Source organism: Falco peregrinus, chromosome 10, assembly GCF_023634155.1.
Source record: "Falco peregrinus isolate bFalPer1 chromosome 10, bFalPer1.pri, whole genome shotgun sequence".
Classification (NCBI taxonomy): domain Eukaryota; kingdom Metazoa; phylum Chordata; class Aves; order Falconiformes; family Falconidae; genus Falco; species Falco peregrinus.
Genome location: NC_073730.1, coordinates 35,650,628 through 35,665,307, shown reverse-complemented (window position 1 = coordinate 35,665,307; position 14,680 = coordinate 35,650,628).

Sequence of the window (14,680 nt, the reverse complement as noted above, 5' to 3'; positions counted from 1 at the left end):
AGAACTCTGGTGATTATTTTGCTGAACAGATGCTTGAGTAGAGAAAAGTGCCTGTTTACAACTGAGGCTTGTTAACTGTGCTCCTTCCAGCATGCCGCTCCTGGAGCTAAGCCAGCTTCTGGAAACGTGCATGGTAGTGTTAGACTGGAAAAAACCCCACCCAAACAACAGCCTAAATAGTTCCTGGTCATTTAGCTGCTTTTGCTAATCAGCCACATACGAGCACACAGTCCTGCTCCTGCCCTTTATGGCAGTCAAACACTGAATTTACTGTGGTCCAAAGGCACAACAGCTTTCTGTTGAAAGATCTACCGTCATAAGTGCCAGAACATCTACAGGGCATCTCCACATGCTCTGAAAGATGGAGTGCCTCATGAGGGAGGAGGAGGGCATTTCAAACACAGGGTCAGGCTTGGCTCCTTGTCTGCTGAAAGGGCGGCTGGAAATGCAGGTGGCAGGAGAGGAGTGGTATAGGGTGAGGGTTGCAGCAGAGAGGGAAGGAGATGCACAGGTCTTCTCCCATGCTTCTTGCTGTCATAGCTACTACTTGCTAAAACTATTAGGGAAGCAGGTGCCCATGACAGTGATTCCTCTCTCAGAGCATTTCAAAACAGGGCCAGAGTCCTTGTCCTGCTCCAGCATAGTATAGGGGGTTAGGCCAGAATGTCTGAGAATCAGGAGTATCCCTTATGGTTACATGCATGGACTGGAAGCCACTGCATAAAACTGATGCCTCTGCTGTAAGATGTGAGTTATTGCTAACTCCAATGCACAATATTTTGGTTCTTTATAGAAGATTGGGAAATTCAAAACCAAAGCTCACACAGAGATAAGGGTACCCTGTGGTATCTTGTTTTCTTCCAAGTGTTGAATTCAGCAAAATTCAAACTGCTGGAAAACTAAGAACTAAGGTGATTAAGTATGCCAAATTCAAAATTGGGAAAAACAGGGCGTCTGAGGCTGTGGTACCTGCCTATAAACATCTTACTGATGTTTTAATACGCTGCTATCGACATCCTCAAACTCTGTCCTTGACCTGCCCTGAGTAAAAGCTACCTACAGTTGGGATAGGATTCACTTCACTTAATTGTAGCTTATAGTTAAATGTCTAGTTTAAGCCTGTCATTTAAGCCAACACTGTCAGCAGTGGAGAGGAGTGTCTCCAAAGCGCAGACCACCTCATGTGAGTGCAGCACCAGGCTAAGGCTGCTGCTGGGTGTAATCCACCCTGTTGGGTAACGCTTTGCTCCCCGTAACTGGGGAATCACAGTCCTAGAGGATTTGTGTCTGGTGAGGTTAGTTGAGCTGGATGATGCACATCATACCGCCTTGCACTCCTCCTTCGTTGCTAGACTGACCACTCACACCACAGTGCCCTTTCCATACTGGGCATCCCCATGGTCCCCAAGTGCCACTAGCTCCCTGTCCAAGAACAACGGCTGGTCCTGCTGGCTCCTGGGGGATAAAAGTTGTGGGGGCACCACCGAGGAAGATGTTTTATTTGCGCTGGACAAGACCAAGACCCTCCTGCTCCTCCATTAGAAGTAAGGGATAGTTCAGCTCTGCCCCTACTCAAGGCTCTGCTGATGACCCCACTTACTTCACCAGCATGATGTGGTGTGAGTCAGACCTCTAAGCGTCAGCTGCAGTCAAGATGACTGTCTCCATATATTCTCAAATTTTAGAAGTTGGTCTAGGGACAAATGAGATAAAGAACAAATTGTCTTGGATCAAGTGTTGGGCTTCCTTCAGACTTAACCAACCTTCCTTTGCTGCAGGCCAAAAAAATTAGAAAACTGGTAGAAGAAATCACCATGCTGCAACAGCAGAATGAAGAACTCAGAGCCAGGATTGAGCTAAATACTGTCATCATAAGGTTTGTGCTGATATTTGCAACCTATGTGAGCTTGAAAGGAGACTGCAGATCTTAATTGCCCGAGGCTGACACTTATTTCAGAAGGGGAAAAGCTTATTTCCTCCTGAAAGTGTATTGGTGTCCTGATCTGCTTGTTTTGTTAAAAAATCCTTTTAATATCGGGATTTGCCTATTTCCATAAGGAAGGCCGCATGTCTGTCTGCGTATGTCCGTGATTTTGGCATGCTGCTGAGGGCCAAGTTGCCAGTGGCTTCTGATCTCAGTGTCAGTGCCCTGAGACCCGTTAGTCAGTGGGTAACAAGGATGGGAAATGGGGCAAGTTCAGGAGAGACATCCTAACGATGCCCCTGTCACCCAGGCGGGGTTATTCATTGGTGGGGTTTTTTTCATCTGCACTGTCTGTTAGCGCCCTTGTCACAACTTGAGAAAGGTGACAAGGTTCCTTGTGTTAGGCGGTAATAAGTAGAGAAGGGTAGGATGGTCCCTGCCCCGGAGAGTTTATAATCTGCTGTCAGGCAAAGGACCACAGCTGGAGCCAGGCAGCAGGGGTACCAGGGGAGATGCTGGAGCTGAACTTGTCCCAGCACACCCGCTGCCTAGCTGATGTTGCCAGGGATTATGCCATTGGCCTAAAATGCAATTTAATGTTTAGCTGTCTTTTTAAAGCTTCAGCATCTCATCTCTGATTTAATTTTAGTTTTTGTCTTTCTGGTGTCTCCGGGATTAATGGCTTATTGTCTCCTGCGTGTAGATATTTTCAAAAGGCAGCATTGTTTGTACTAAGATGTAGATTGGGGTGAGGATTATGTTTCCTGTCACCTGAGTGTAAATGCCTGTAACACACTTGTCACTGTCTGAGGTAGGTGTCTACAGCCTTTCTGTGCTTGGGGAGGGAAAACCAGGAATTTGTAAGGCCTCGTTCACCAGACCAGTTTGAGACACCTGCTTTTGGGCTGGATGAATTGTGCCCTGGAAGGGGCAGTCTCTCTCCACACCTGTGACAGCAGCCAGGGTGCCTGGTTCAGTGCCTGGCATCTCTGCGTCACAGCTACCTGTTCCTGGCTGCATCCTGCCAGCGTCCAGCTGCGGCACTTTGCTTCTTGCTTGTAACTATGCAAGCACTGGTTTTAAAGAACATCTTTTGGGAGAAATTCTGAATTTGGTGTCAGCCTAGAAAGTCAGCTTGGAGGACAGTTATTTTCAACTGTTACAGTTTGGGGACAGCTCTAGGGACAGTGTCAGGCAGGGTTTTAAAGTCAGAGTCGTTACAACATGCAGTTTCCTGGCAGCAGTAGCCACCTCGACTGCTTATTTCTGTTGTACTGGCACTGCCTGGGAAGAGGCATGAACAAGCTTAGGGAGCTGTCCTTGCTGGGGAATGGTGCAGGTTAGGGCTTTTCCTGCTGATTCGGATTTGCAATTTGGGTGCCCAGGCGGCTGTGGCAGACCAGCAGCAGCAGGAGGAGGGAGGGCAGCAGCAGGGCTGGGAGCCAGAGCAAAGGGAGCCTTTGCAGCACGGTCAGGAGGGGGGTCCCAGAGGCAGCGGGGGGCTGAGGGATGCACCACAGAGATATCTGCAATCACAGCCAAGGGCAGGTGCAGGGGAAGGGAGATGAGCCTTGCAGGTGGGTCATGCACCAGCTTTGGACACAGGAGCTCCACAGAGCCTCTGCTTGGACTTCCCCAAGCGCTGGAATAAATCATCTGATTTCCCAGCATCTGAGATTCTCCCTCCAAATCTGTCATCGTGTTTTTAGTCCTTTGGCCTAAGGATGTTTGAGGAATGGTAGTTTCCAGCACCCTAGAAATTAGGAGGACCAGGAGGGTGTCTGGTCTCTGTCAGCATAGCCCAGGCACCTGCTGACCTGAGCCGTTTAGGCTTTAACGTGAGTTGAGGGCATGACTCAAGCACCTTCCCCTGCTTCTTATCACGTCGGTGTGCCCTTGCAGACCTGCGTGCCCCTGCGACAAGCCTGTTCCTAATACCCAGATGAGCTTTACCAGCCAGTCACACACTAACAGCTACACAAAGGCAGGGAAGGCATGTGTGCTTTTTTGTCTTTTGTTCTCCCCTCAGTGAATGCCAGCTGGAAAAGGATCTAGTAGGGCTTTGTGTATAACTTTTATGGCCTGTCTTGTCAGACACTGCAGAAGAAGAAGAAGTAATTGCCTGTGTGACGAGGCTTTTTCTATGGAGTTATTTCTTTAGGGTGAGCTCCCATGTGGAATTTCTCGTGCCTCTTAGACCATGAGTTCGTGCCACAGCTGGCTCCCCAATGGGACTGTGAATAGGATATTCATCCTCTACCAGGTAAGCAGCTTTCTGAAAACTTCTGCCAGCTTGTGTCTTTCAGTCCTTCTACTCTGCTAGCCACTGCTTCATGGCTGAAAACTTTCAGGGAGTGCAGAACAGGCATACTCTTGATCACCTGAGTTCCATTTCCGTAGGAACTGAGGCTAAAAAAGCAGACATTCTTATAAAATGATTTTTAAACAAAATCAGAAATGCCAGCCCAGCCCCACCATTTCAGAGACTTTTGATGACACAAAGAGAGTGGACCAGCAGTCTGTGACATCTTCCTTGGGCGTCAGCCTATAGCCAGAAAAGGAATTGTCCAGAATTTCATGTGTGCATCCAAAATCCATACCCAGCTGCTGCTGAACCCTGGAAATACTTAGTGGGGGAGGATAGGCGCCTCCCTCTTTATTTCTGTAAAACCCTACATTTCCTCTAAAACAGGTTAGGTACATGCCCAGAGCTGCCCCAGGCTGATCACATCAGGACCTGGCTCCTGCCCAAGTGTAATGGGGCTGCAGAAGCCAGATGTTCCTGCGTGCATCCTCCAGCGGGTGGTGGTGCCAGCACATGCCAAAACACATCTCGATCTGTCCCCACAGTCTGCCTGCACCACCCCACTTCTTTTTAAAGCAGTCACTTAGTTAGATAAGACAGACTCACGGAGGTTGTGGTGCCCATAGGAGATTTCCATGCCCTTCTTCCCAAAACACCATCAGGTTTTAGGGCATTCTGGGGAAAACATCTCCCTGGTCCTCACTGGTGACGTTTCTCTGGTGCTCCAGTCAGGAGCAGAGGGTTCGTTAGGACCAAGGAAGGAGGAGCTGCAGAAGGACCCATAGCCTTGTTACCGAAATCTCGGAATGAAGAACTTATCGACACCAATGTGATGTAGATAAGCAGACACTTCTTTATTAACGGCCGGGTGCGTGAGCGAGTCTTCTCACGATAACGCACACCAAGTTTCAAAATCGGACACCATATATAGAACTTATTCATACATATTCATTAAGTATTCATGCATAACCATGATATTTCCCGTAAATCATTAACATATTCTCCTCCTATATCCGATTCTGCGCAGTAGAGCTTAGAAATGGGTCTAGAAATGGGTCTGGGGTACGATTTGGGTAGGTGGTATGTGAGTCGGTGGTTGCGATCTCCCCCTGCCGGAATTCCCTGCTACTAAAGTTCACGATTTCTTGGCAGGTAACCACAAGCTGTTCCAGTCGACTCTCCCCAGTTTCCATTAATCTCATATTCTGACATTTCAATACACTTTCTACATACAGAAGACTGGTCAAATACAAAGAAGCCTTTCAAACCCTAAAGTTATTACCTAAGTTTTAACAATGATTCTAGCCCCTTCTTCTAGCTTGGTACGGGATGTACAGAGGATCTCATAGCAGCTTTTACTATATAACTGTAAGTTTCATTAAAATATATTTCTTATCCTTCTATTTTTCAATTTTATAAAATGATTTTATAAAATCAATTAATCAAAGTCAATCAATCTTAACTTATTAGCAAATCTGTAACATTTCCCCCCTTTGAAAGTGTTGAAAATAAGTTTTCAATACTTTCACATTATTTACATATCATTTGTTTCAACATATTTTGGTGGTGGACTATGTCTTGATGGAATAGTTGGTACTTCTCTCATATGATTGACAAATTCTATTGGTAAACTGTTTCTTCAAACATGCATGTACTAGCATGATCATCAGAAAGACTATTAGTAACAGAAACAAAGTTTTGATTATGGATTGTATCCAAGAGCTCAAATTCCATCCCAGTTTGTTAAAAATTTTCCCTAACCAGTCTTCTGACATATCTTCTTGAATCGATTCTGTTTCTTTTTCAATTTTATCTAATAAATCCAAATCATGTTCCACATCTTGTGTGACATTTGAAATGTGGATACAACAGTGGTCCAGTTTATCCTTGAGATATCCACGTACTCCATGTTCTTTAAGTAGGAGCATATCTGGTGCCATTCTATTTTATAAAGTCATTCTGGAGGCCGCCTATAATTGTATATTCAATTCCTTAAACCCCTTTTTGGTAACGTTTGCTAATTTTTCCACTTGACCAGTTAACTTATAAAGCCATGCTCTGTTTCTATATGATGCTATAGGATTTAAAAGTGATTCAATTGCCCAGCCAATTTTCACTCCTGTAGATGGTTCATTCCAAGTATCATCATTTGTCTCAGATCTCTTTGTTCGTTTCAATTTTAAATTCTCTAGGGATCCTCTAAACGGTGATTTCTTCCAAATCGGACACAATGTTGGCATGCCTAAAGTAATTTGTTTCACCTTACCATCTAATGGTAAATGAGTTGTCCAGGTTCCATCACTTAATGCCCAAATTAAATGTCCTGGACTTTGAATAGTAGATTTTCTGCAACTAAACAGAGTTCCTTTCCTGAGTGTAAAAGTACCGGTTAAATTGAGAGTATTCTTAAGATCTCGACAGAAACAACCATATTTCAAAGCAGCAGCCAAAGGAGGAATTCTTTGAATTGTTAAGTCTGCATTGCTGCAGTCATACACTTTTTCCACATTTCCACCATGGTGCTATTTTATTTTCCTTTTCTCTCAATAAAGTTGTTTTATCATTAACTAAGGGTAACACTGCAAAAACTTTTCCATCCCAGGTGAAACACCAAAAAGTTCTGGCCATGTACTGAAATTGGGAAAATATGGACATAGACCGTATAGAGTCCCATTGCTCTACTAATTGTGTACCTTGGCCAGTTTTGTTACACTTCCATTCCATGATATTTTTTGCTTATATTGGCTTTAAGTTGTTCATCATAAGAACACCATCCTAAGTGGAGATTTGAACCCCCAGGAAGAAAAACTCGAGCTATGGCACTAGGTCAGGATCCTGTTATAAAATTATAATTTAGTAGTTTTTTTACAATCCGTTTCTTTACCTGGCAACTTCCACTGTTTTCTAATAACCTTTACGTGTTCATACCATTGAGTCACTGGCCTTTGTTCACAATAGGTGGTTTCATTTTTATGTTCCAGATTAGTCAGATTCATAGTTAAAATTCCCCACGGAATAGGTTCACTTACTGCCCTCGGTATTGGCAAACAAGCAGTGATCTGCGTGACATTTTGTAAATTGGCAAATCCTTTAATCAATCCTACCATCAAATTTTCCTCAGCCATTTGTTTGGGAATGTCAGTCACTTGTTCTGTTTCTATTTGCCTTTTGTTCCTGTCCACCAAGCCGGCCCATGATCCCACCAACACTACCGACCAAAATAAAACCCAATATAAAAATTAGACATGTTTCAGTGTCAATTTTAAAGTCTCTGGGTCACGACTGACAATCTTCCATGGAGTAGGTGCTTTCTTCACTCGAGTATAATGTCTCCAAGCATCTGATTCTGCTATCTTGATAGCTGTAAAAGTGGTTAACAGTATCTGGAAAGGTCCTCTCCAGCGCTCCTGCAAAGGTTCAGAGGCCCAGGTCTTCACATAGACATAGTCTCCTGGTTGGAAATCATGCACTGAATTTTCCAGGGGTAAAGGTCTATTCCAACTTACTGCACTCGGAATTGCAGCTGAAGTTTTCCTTAGAGAAAGCAAATAGTAATACACATCTTGTTTTCCTTTTACATGTATGTTTAGATTTGGTTCTGGAGACTCATATGTTTTTCCATATAATAATTCATAAGGACTGACTGAGGTTCCACTCTTTGCGATCTTTTCCTAATTGTCGTTGTCCTTTTGAAATCTCAAAGCCGAGATATATCACAGTCTGGCAGGCTGTCTGGGCTTTCTTCCTGGATACCTTGTACCCATTTAGTCCCAGGAAATTCAAGAGGTCGATAGTCACCTGTATACAAGTAAATCTTTCTTCTGTAGCAATCAATATGTCATCCACATATTGTAAAAGTAAATGTGCAGGTCTTGGATTTATCCTGTTTCCAGATTTCAAGTTCCTTTGCTAACTGATTTCCAAAGATAGTTGGACTGTTTTTAAATCCTTGGGGTAATCTAGTCCATGTCAGCTGCATCCTTCGCCCGGTTTGAGGATTTTCCCATTCAAAAGCAAACAGTTTTCTGCTTTCCTTTTCCAAAGGTATACAAAAGAAAGCAGCTTTTAAATCAAGCACTGTAAACCGTTGATAAGTGTCCCTTAATGCTGTTAACAGTGTATAAGGATTTGCTACTACAGGATAAATATCCTTAACTAGTTGATTTACTGCTCTCAAATCTTGTACCAGCCTATATTCACCCGAGGGTTTTCTGACTGGTAAAATAGGAGTCTTATACTCAGATTCACATTCTTCCAAAATGTTATACTCCAAAAATTTATCACTCAATTTCTTCAATTCCTGTCTCACTTCCGATTTGATTGGATATTGTTTAATTCTCACTGTTCCTGCGCCTTCCTTCAAATCTATTTTAACAGGCTCTGCTAGTTTCGATTTACCAGGAATATCTGTTTCCCATACAGTAGGGATCACTGCCAAATCCACCTCCGGTGGAATTTCTTGTTCCTTTACTCTTTCTTGTATCATCAAGATTTCTCCCGTTTTTGACTCGGGTATTTTCAAGAAAAGTTCTCCTTCGTCAAAAACAATCTGTGCATTTAATTTGGATAACAAATCCCTTCCTAACAACGGTATCTGACATTTTGGTACATACAAGAATTCATGTGTGATTATCTTATTTCCAAATTTTAAATCCAGGGGTTGCAGGAATGGCCTGGTTTTGTTTCAATTTTTCCTTTACAAGTATTTAATACGAAAAAGGTCGCTCCTGTATCCACTCCCAATCTCACAGGTTGAACAACTTTATTATTTTTTTTCCACTTTATTATCAAAAGTTATAGCCATTACCAAATTATCTCTAATAGTTAGCTTACATTCATCCTGCCAATCCTTTCTTTGTCTTAAGCAACAAATCCACATTTGGCATTTTACTTCTCTTACTATTCTGCAGTTAATGCTGTATTGTGTTATAATTCAGTGTCCCATTCATGGGCCACTTTTCCTGATCATCCAATATATAAAGGCCACCAATTAATACTCAATAATCTGGCTCTTTTGCAGATCATCCTGTAAATTTCCCCAATGTGCCAATAAACATCCCAACAAAAAATTTTTCGGGATTTTGTCATTTACAGGAGGATTACCCATGCTTTTACTTTTAAACAACTGAGTTAACTTAGTTGCCATGGTATAATTACTCACAGTACAATACACAATTATTCAACTCTGTCGCTCTGATCCGCAGATCCATGCTCCACACTCGCTTTCATTCTCAATTGCACGTCTCACCCTTACAGCCACACTCACACTTTTCCACAATTGTTAAACAAAGATATGAAACAATATTATACACTTAGTTTTCTTCTCAATACACAAAGTACACAATTCCATAACACAAAAAAAACCCTTCTAACTTCTTGTTAGAGGCACTACCTTAGAGAACACTATAGCATGTAGTTTCTCTTGTTTCCACTTTTGTCCAACCCTGCAATAGCTTTCGCTTATGTCTTACGGGCAGGCGCCTGGGCTTCCACTTCCACAAGGATCCTTTAGTCCAACCCTGCGCGGCTTTCGCCGCGACTGGCAGGCAGACTTACTCAGTGGGACTCTAACCCACTGGTGGTACTCCATCCCACTCCTTACCATACACTTATTATAGTGGGACTCCTACCCACTTGCTCCAGTGCACTTACTTTAGTGGGACTCCTACCCACTTACTACAATTACAAAAAGAAGTGTCTTACCAAAAATCCAGGGAATGTTGCGAAGAGCCTTACGGATCGGGGATCGATGGGTATCCCCAAGAAATCCTCGGTGTCAGCTGGAACCAATCAGGTCCCCGATTCTTCCGGTCTCCTTCAGCGAGGTCCCATCTGGGTCGCCAAAACTGTTACCGAAATCTCGGAATGAAGAACTTATCGACACCAATGTGATGTAGATAAGCAGACACTTCTTTATTGACAGCCAGGTGCATGAGTGAGTCCTCTCACGATCAACACACACCAAGTTTCAAAATCAGACACCATATATAAAACTTATTCATACATATTCATTAAGTATTCATGCATAAACATAATAATTCCCAAAAATCATTAACATACTCTCCTTCCATATCCGATTCTGTGCAGTAAAGGTTAGAAAAGTCCAGAAATGGGTCTGGGGTACGATTTGGGTAGGTGGTCGCGATCTCCCCCTGCCAGAATTACCTGCCACTTAAGGTAACTGTTTCTTGACAGATAACCACAAGCTGTTCCAGTCCACTCTCCCCAGTTCCCATTAATCCTATATTCTGACATTTCAATACACTTTCTATGTACAGAAGACTAGTCAAATACAAAGAAACCTTTCAAACTCTAAATTTATTACCTAAGTTTTAAACAATGATTCTAGCCCATTCTTCTGGCCTTGGTACAAGACTGTACAAAGGATTTCATAACAGCTTTTACTGTGCAACTAAGTTTCATTAAAATATTTCTTATCCCTCTATATTTCTATTAAAAATTTTATAAATTCAAATAAAGTCAATCAATCTTAACTTATTAGCAAATCTGTAACAATACCTTCTCACAGCAAGTTTTAACTTGGGCACCCACAGCCCTGTCTCTCCTGTTCCCTCAGCCCCTTCTCTCTGCCACTGCCACCTTCTTTCTCCTTTGTCTTTGTAGCAGCCAGCACTCTCAAGTAACCCTCAGCTGTGGAGCAGCAAGCAGACCTCTCCCCACAAGGAGCTGGGCATCCTGGGAAGACAGGGTTTCTCCCTTCCCATTAGGCAGCTTAATAGGTAGCCACAGGTCCGAACTTCCAGGAATTTGCTGGTGCTACATTGGGAAGCACCAATGCTATCAGCTTGGCCATATGGAGAGTTTTCCCCCCATCCTAGTCTTTTTGCTGCCACGCCTACATGCAGATCCAGCCAGGAGCAGGGCCAGGCAGGAGTTCCCAGTGGGCCCTGTATTGTGCCCATTATATGTGGCTAGGTGTTGGAAGCAAAGATGAAGCACTGCATGGTGGCCTCTGTGTGAAGACCTAAGGGGCTGCCCTGGGCTGGACACAGCTGCCTCCACAATACTGAGCTGTCTGAGTTTTGTGGCATGGAGAGAACCCATACTGGAGTTACAGGATGAGTTATTCCTTCCCCTGCCCCGCCATGGCCTTTCAGTTACCATGACCCTTCAAAAAACAATTGAGGGTAGCCTCTTCCAGAAGTCCTCCTTGTCTGAGTGCTTCACAAGCTGGCAGAAGGAAGATGCCATGGGTATCTGCATGTGAGCTCCCTGCTACCCAAGTACCTGATAGGCCAGAAATCAGAAGATCGCTTCAATGTTGACTATGAGGTCACCTCTGACTCTTCATGTGACAGGCCATCCACAGAATTACCACTTCTGCTCAGTGCTTTCCTTCATACCCTAATGGATGCCACTGCATGTCACAGCACTATCAAAACTAGGCAGCTGCAACAAGGCTTATACCATCCTATACCAGGTTAACTTCAATAAATAGCTCCTGTGCCTTGCCCCAGCACAGCCACCAATCCCCCACAAGGTTTCAACAGTTCATCTACTGTCCATGCTGTTTCTTCATCCTCTTCAGACCAGTCCACCCTGCTTCTTGCCTCTGCCTTCCTCCTTCTCCAGGCTCCTCTTCCATCCAGCCTCTCTTCATCCAGGCCCCCTTCTTCTCCCAGGGCCTCTCCTACATCCAGGGCACCCAACACCCTCCCTCCACTTCTTCTAGGCCTCTCTTCACATGATCCTCCTCCTCCATACCCCTTAGAGCAATTTAACTGCTTAGCAGGAATCAGCCACAGCTGCACATTATCCACATCAGCCGACGCACCGCCCCTGAGGCCAGCCCACAGCTGGATATTATCAATGTTAATTAACCTGCTTCATTCCTCTTCTAAGAATTCTTCTTCAATTCCCCCCCTTTTTTTTTCTTTTTTTTCTCTTCCTTCTTAATGATGGTTTAATGATGATTTAATAATCATCACAACCTTTTCACAAATAAACTTTTCATACAGTCAAGACAACTTGTCCGTGAACTCTTTTCTTTTTCTTCTTAACAACTGCATGGTCTGCTTGTAGCTGTAAGTCATCCCATAGGCCCTCCAGAGGTCCCTTCTAAACCTCAGTATTCTGGGGTGTGCTGCGTGTCATGGGCCCTTGAGCAGCCACCAGAAGGCAATGCCTTCAAAGGCAGCTGGTGTATGAATGTTCATAGAATCACAGAATGCACAGAAAGCAGAACTTGGGGAGGGATGAGGCTATGAACTCTGGTATCCCTGGCATGCCTGAGGTTGGGACACCATGTCCACTGAAGTCCATAGCAGGATGACTCATGTTTGCCTGGAGTTCAGGGTTTTTCCCAACTCCTCCACATCACGATGACTCCCAGGTGCTCTGGGAGACTGACCCGATCTCCCTTTGTAGTTTGAAATGTATGGAATGGGCCACCTCCCCACTCCTCAAAAGAAGGCTATCCAGGACTTTTGCCACTGGCAAGACCTTGCTGAGCAAAACAGGTCAATTTGGGTGTGGGTCTCCTTCAGGGAAGGACGCGGGCATCTCTTTGATCACCCTCGTATGCCTTGATTTGCTTGTTTCCAAGGGGTTCTCCTCTTCCCAAGCTGAGCTCCCATGTGGGAGGGTCAAGTTGTCAGGGAATATGGCTGTGGAGATCTGTCACAGTCTACCTCTGAGACGGGAGGAGAGCAACTAAGGTTTAAAAAATCCCCGCCCCCCCCCCGGCTAAACAACCAAGTAAACGTTTTAATTATAACAAAGCTACTTGAACTTGGAAAATGTAAAAAGCCTTGGCAAGGTGGGTTCTTGTTGAGAAACAACCATAGGAAGAAGAAGGAAAGAAAAGGAAGGAAAGGACAGAACACTGATAATGGTTGATCCTCTGGTGATGGGCACGCACGCACGTGGCTCCCTGGTTTTGCCTTTTATAGTCTAGTCCCTGCCTCTCAATTGCACCAGTTACACCCCTTGAGGATCTACCTCCTGATTTTCTGCACAGGTGGCATTGTAGGGGGTGCTTGCAAAGGGTCTTTTGGGTGGTCATAAGCCCCTTTCTCAAACAAACTCTGAATGGACTCTGGCCCTGTAGGGTGTGTTGCCATGCCAGACCTGACAGAGCACAGAACTGTGCACCCTCCAGCACACCCCCTCGTGTGAGCCAGCTCCTTATCCTTGCTGTGCTGAGCATGACTGCCTCACCAGGATGTTTGAACATCAACACACAATAACTCTTTCAGTCCCTCACAAGATCCCGTGGAGAAGTTACTTGAGAGAGACCTGCCTGACCCTCTGGTATGCTCTTTGTTGTTATGAATCTGCCTTCATTCACTGGGCACATGGGAGGTAAAAACAGGCTGTGACAGAGCCTGGTAAGAGTAGGCAAGGTCCTCATGGCCCCTCACTCCCGCCCACAAAGAACTGTCCTCCAGCCAACAATGATCCTTCGTTGCCATTGAGCTTTGCCACACCCCTGGCGAGGTGTGTCTCTTTTTCTGTATGGGTTTGTGCAGTCTTGGCCTGAACTTACCCACTGTCTCCTGTCTTCTTCAATGACCCACTGGAGAAAGGTCTCTCAGGGTTAGTTTGAGTGTCTGCACTGGAAACGTTTGAGAGGTAACTCAAAGCATTCCTCATAGCTGAATGTGACCATGACTGGTGGCCACACTCACCATGAAGAGGGCAATGTGACAAAGGCAAACCCACTTAAAATCTTCCTCTCCTCTAGACTGTGACCTCCAAGTTGATTTGCCTTATGAATCTGGGACATAGAAGAATTGTTTCAATGTTAGGAAGCAGCATGCTTGCCAGGCCCTGGTCCTGATAGGGGACTTCAGCCACCCAGACTTGTTCTGGAAAAGCGGCACAGCAAAATGCAAACAGTCCAGGAAACCTCTGGAGTGTATTGAGGACAACTTCCTAGCGCAGGTGAGGGAGAGCTCGACCAGAGGAGAGGCACTGCTGGACCTGTTGTTTACTAGTACAGAAGACCTTACTGGTGAAGTCAGGAGTGGAGGTAGCCTGGACGACAGCGATTATGCCCTGGTAGAATTCTCAGTCTTGAGGGGTACAGGATGGGCCAAAGTAGAGGCGCAACCCTAAACCTCACACAAGCAAGCTGTCAGCTGTTTAGGGATCCCTTAGGAAACTGCCTTCAGAGATAAAGGAGCAAACACGAGGTGGGAGACGCTGAAAGGCATTTTTCTCAGGGTACAAGAAGCTCTCAACACCAATGTGAAAGCAGTCAGGCAGAGGAGGCAGAAGGCCAGCTTGGCTAAATCAAGACCTCTTAGCCAAATAAACCACAAAACCAAAATGTATGGGCAGCAGAGCCAGGGATACACATCCTGGGGCGATTGTAGGGAAATGGCCGGGGAGTGCAAGGAGGGGATCAGGAAAGCCAAGGCACAGCTGGAGCTGAACTTGGCTAGGGATGTGGAAAATAACAAGAAGGGTTTCTTCAGGTACTCAGG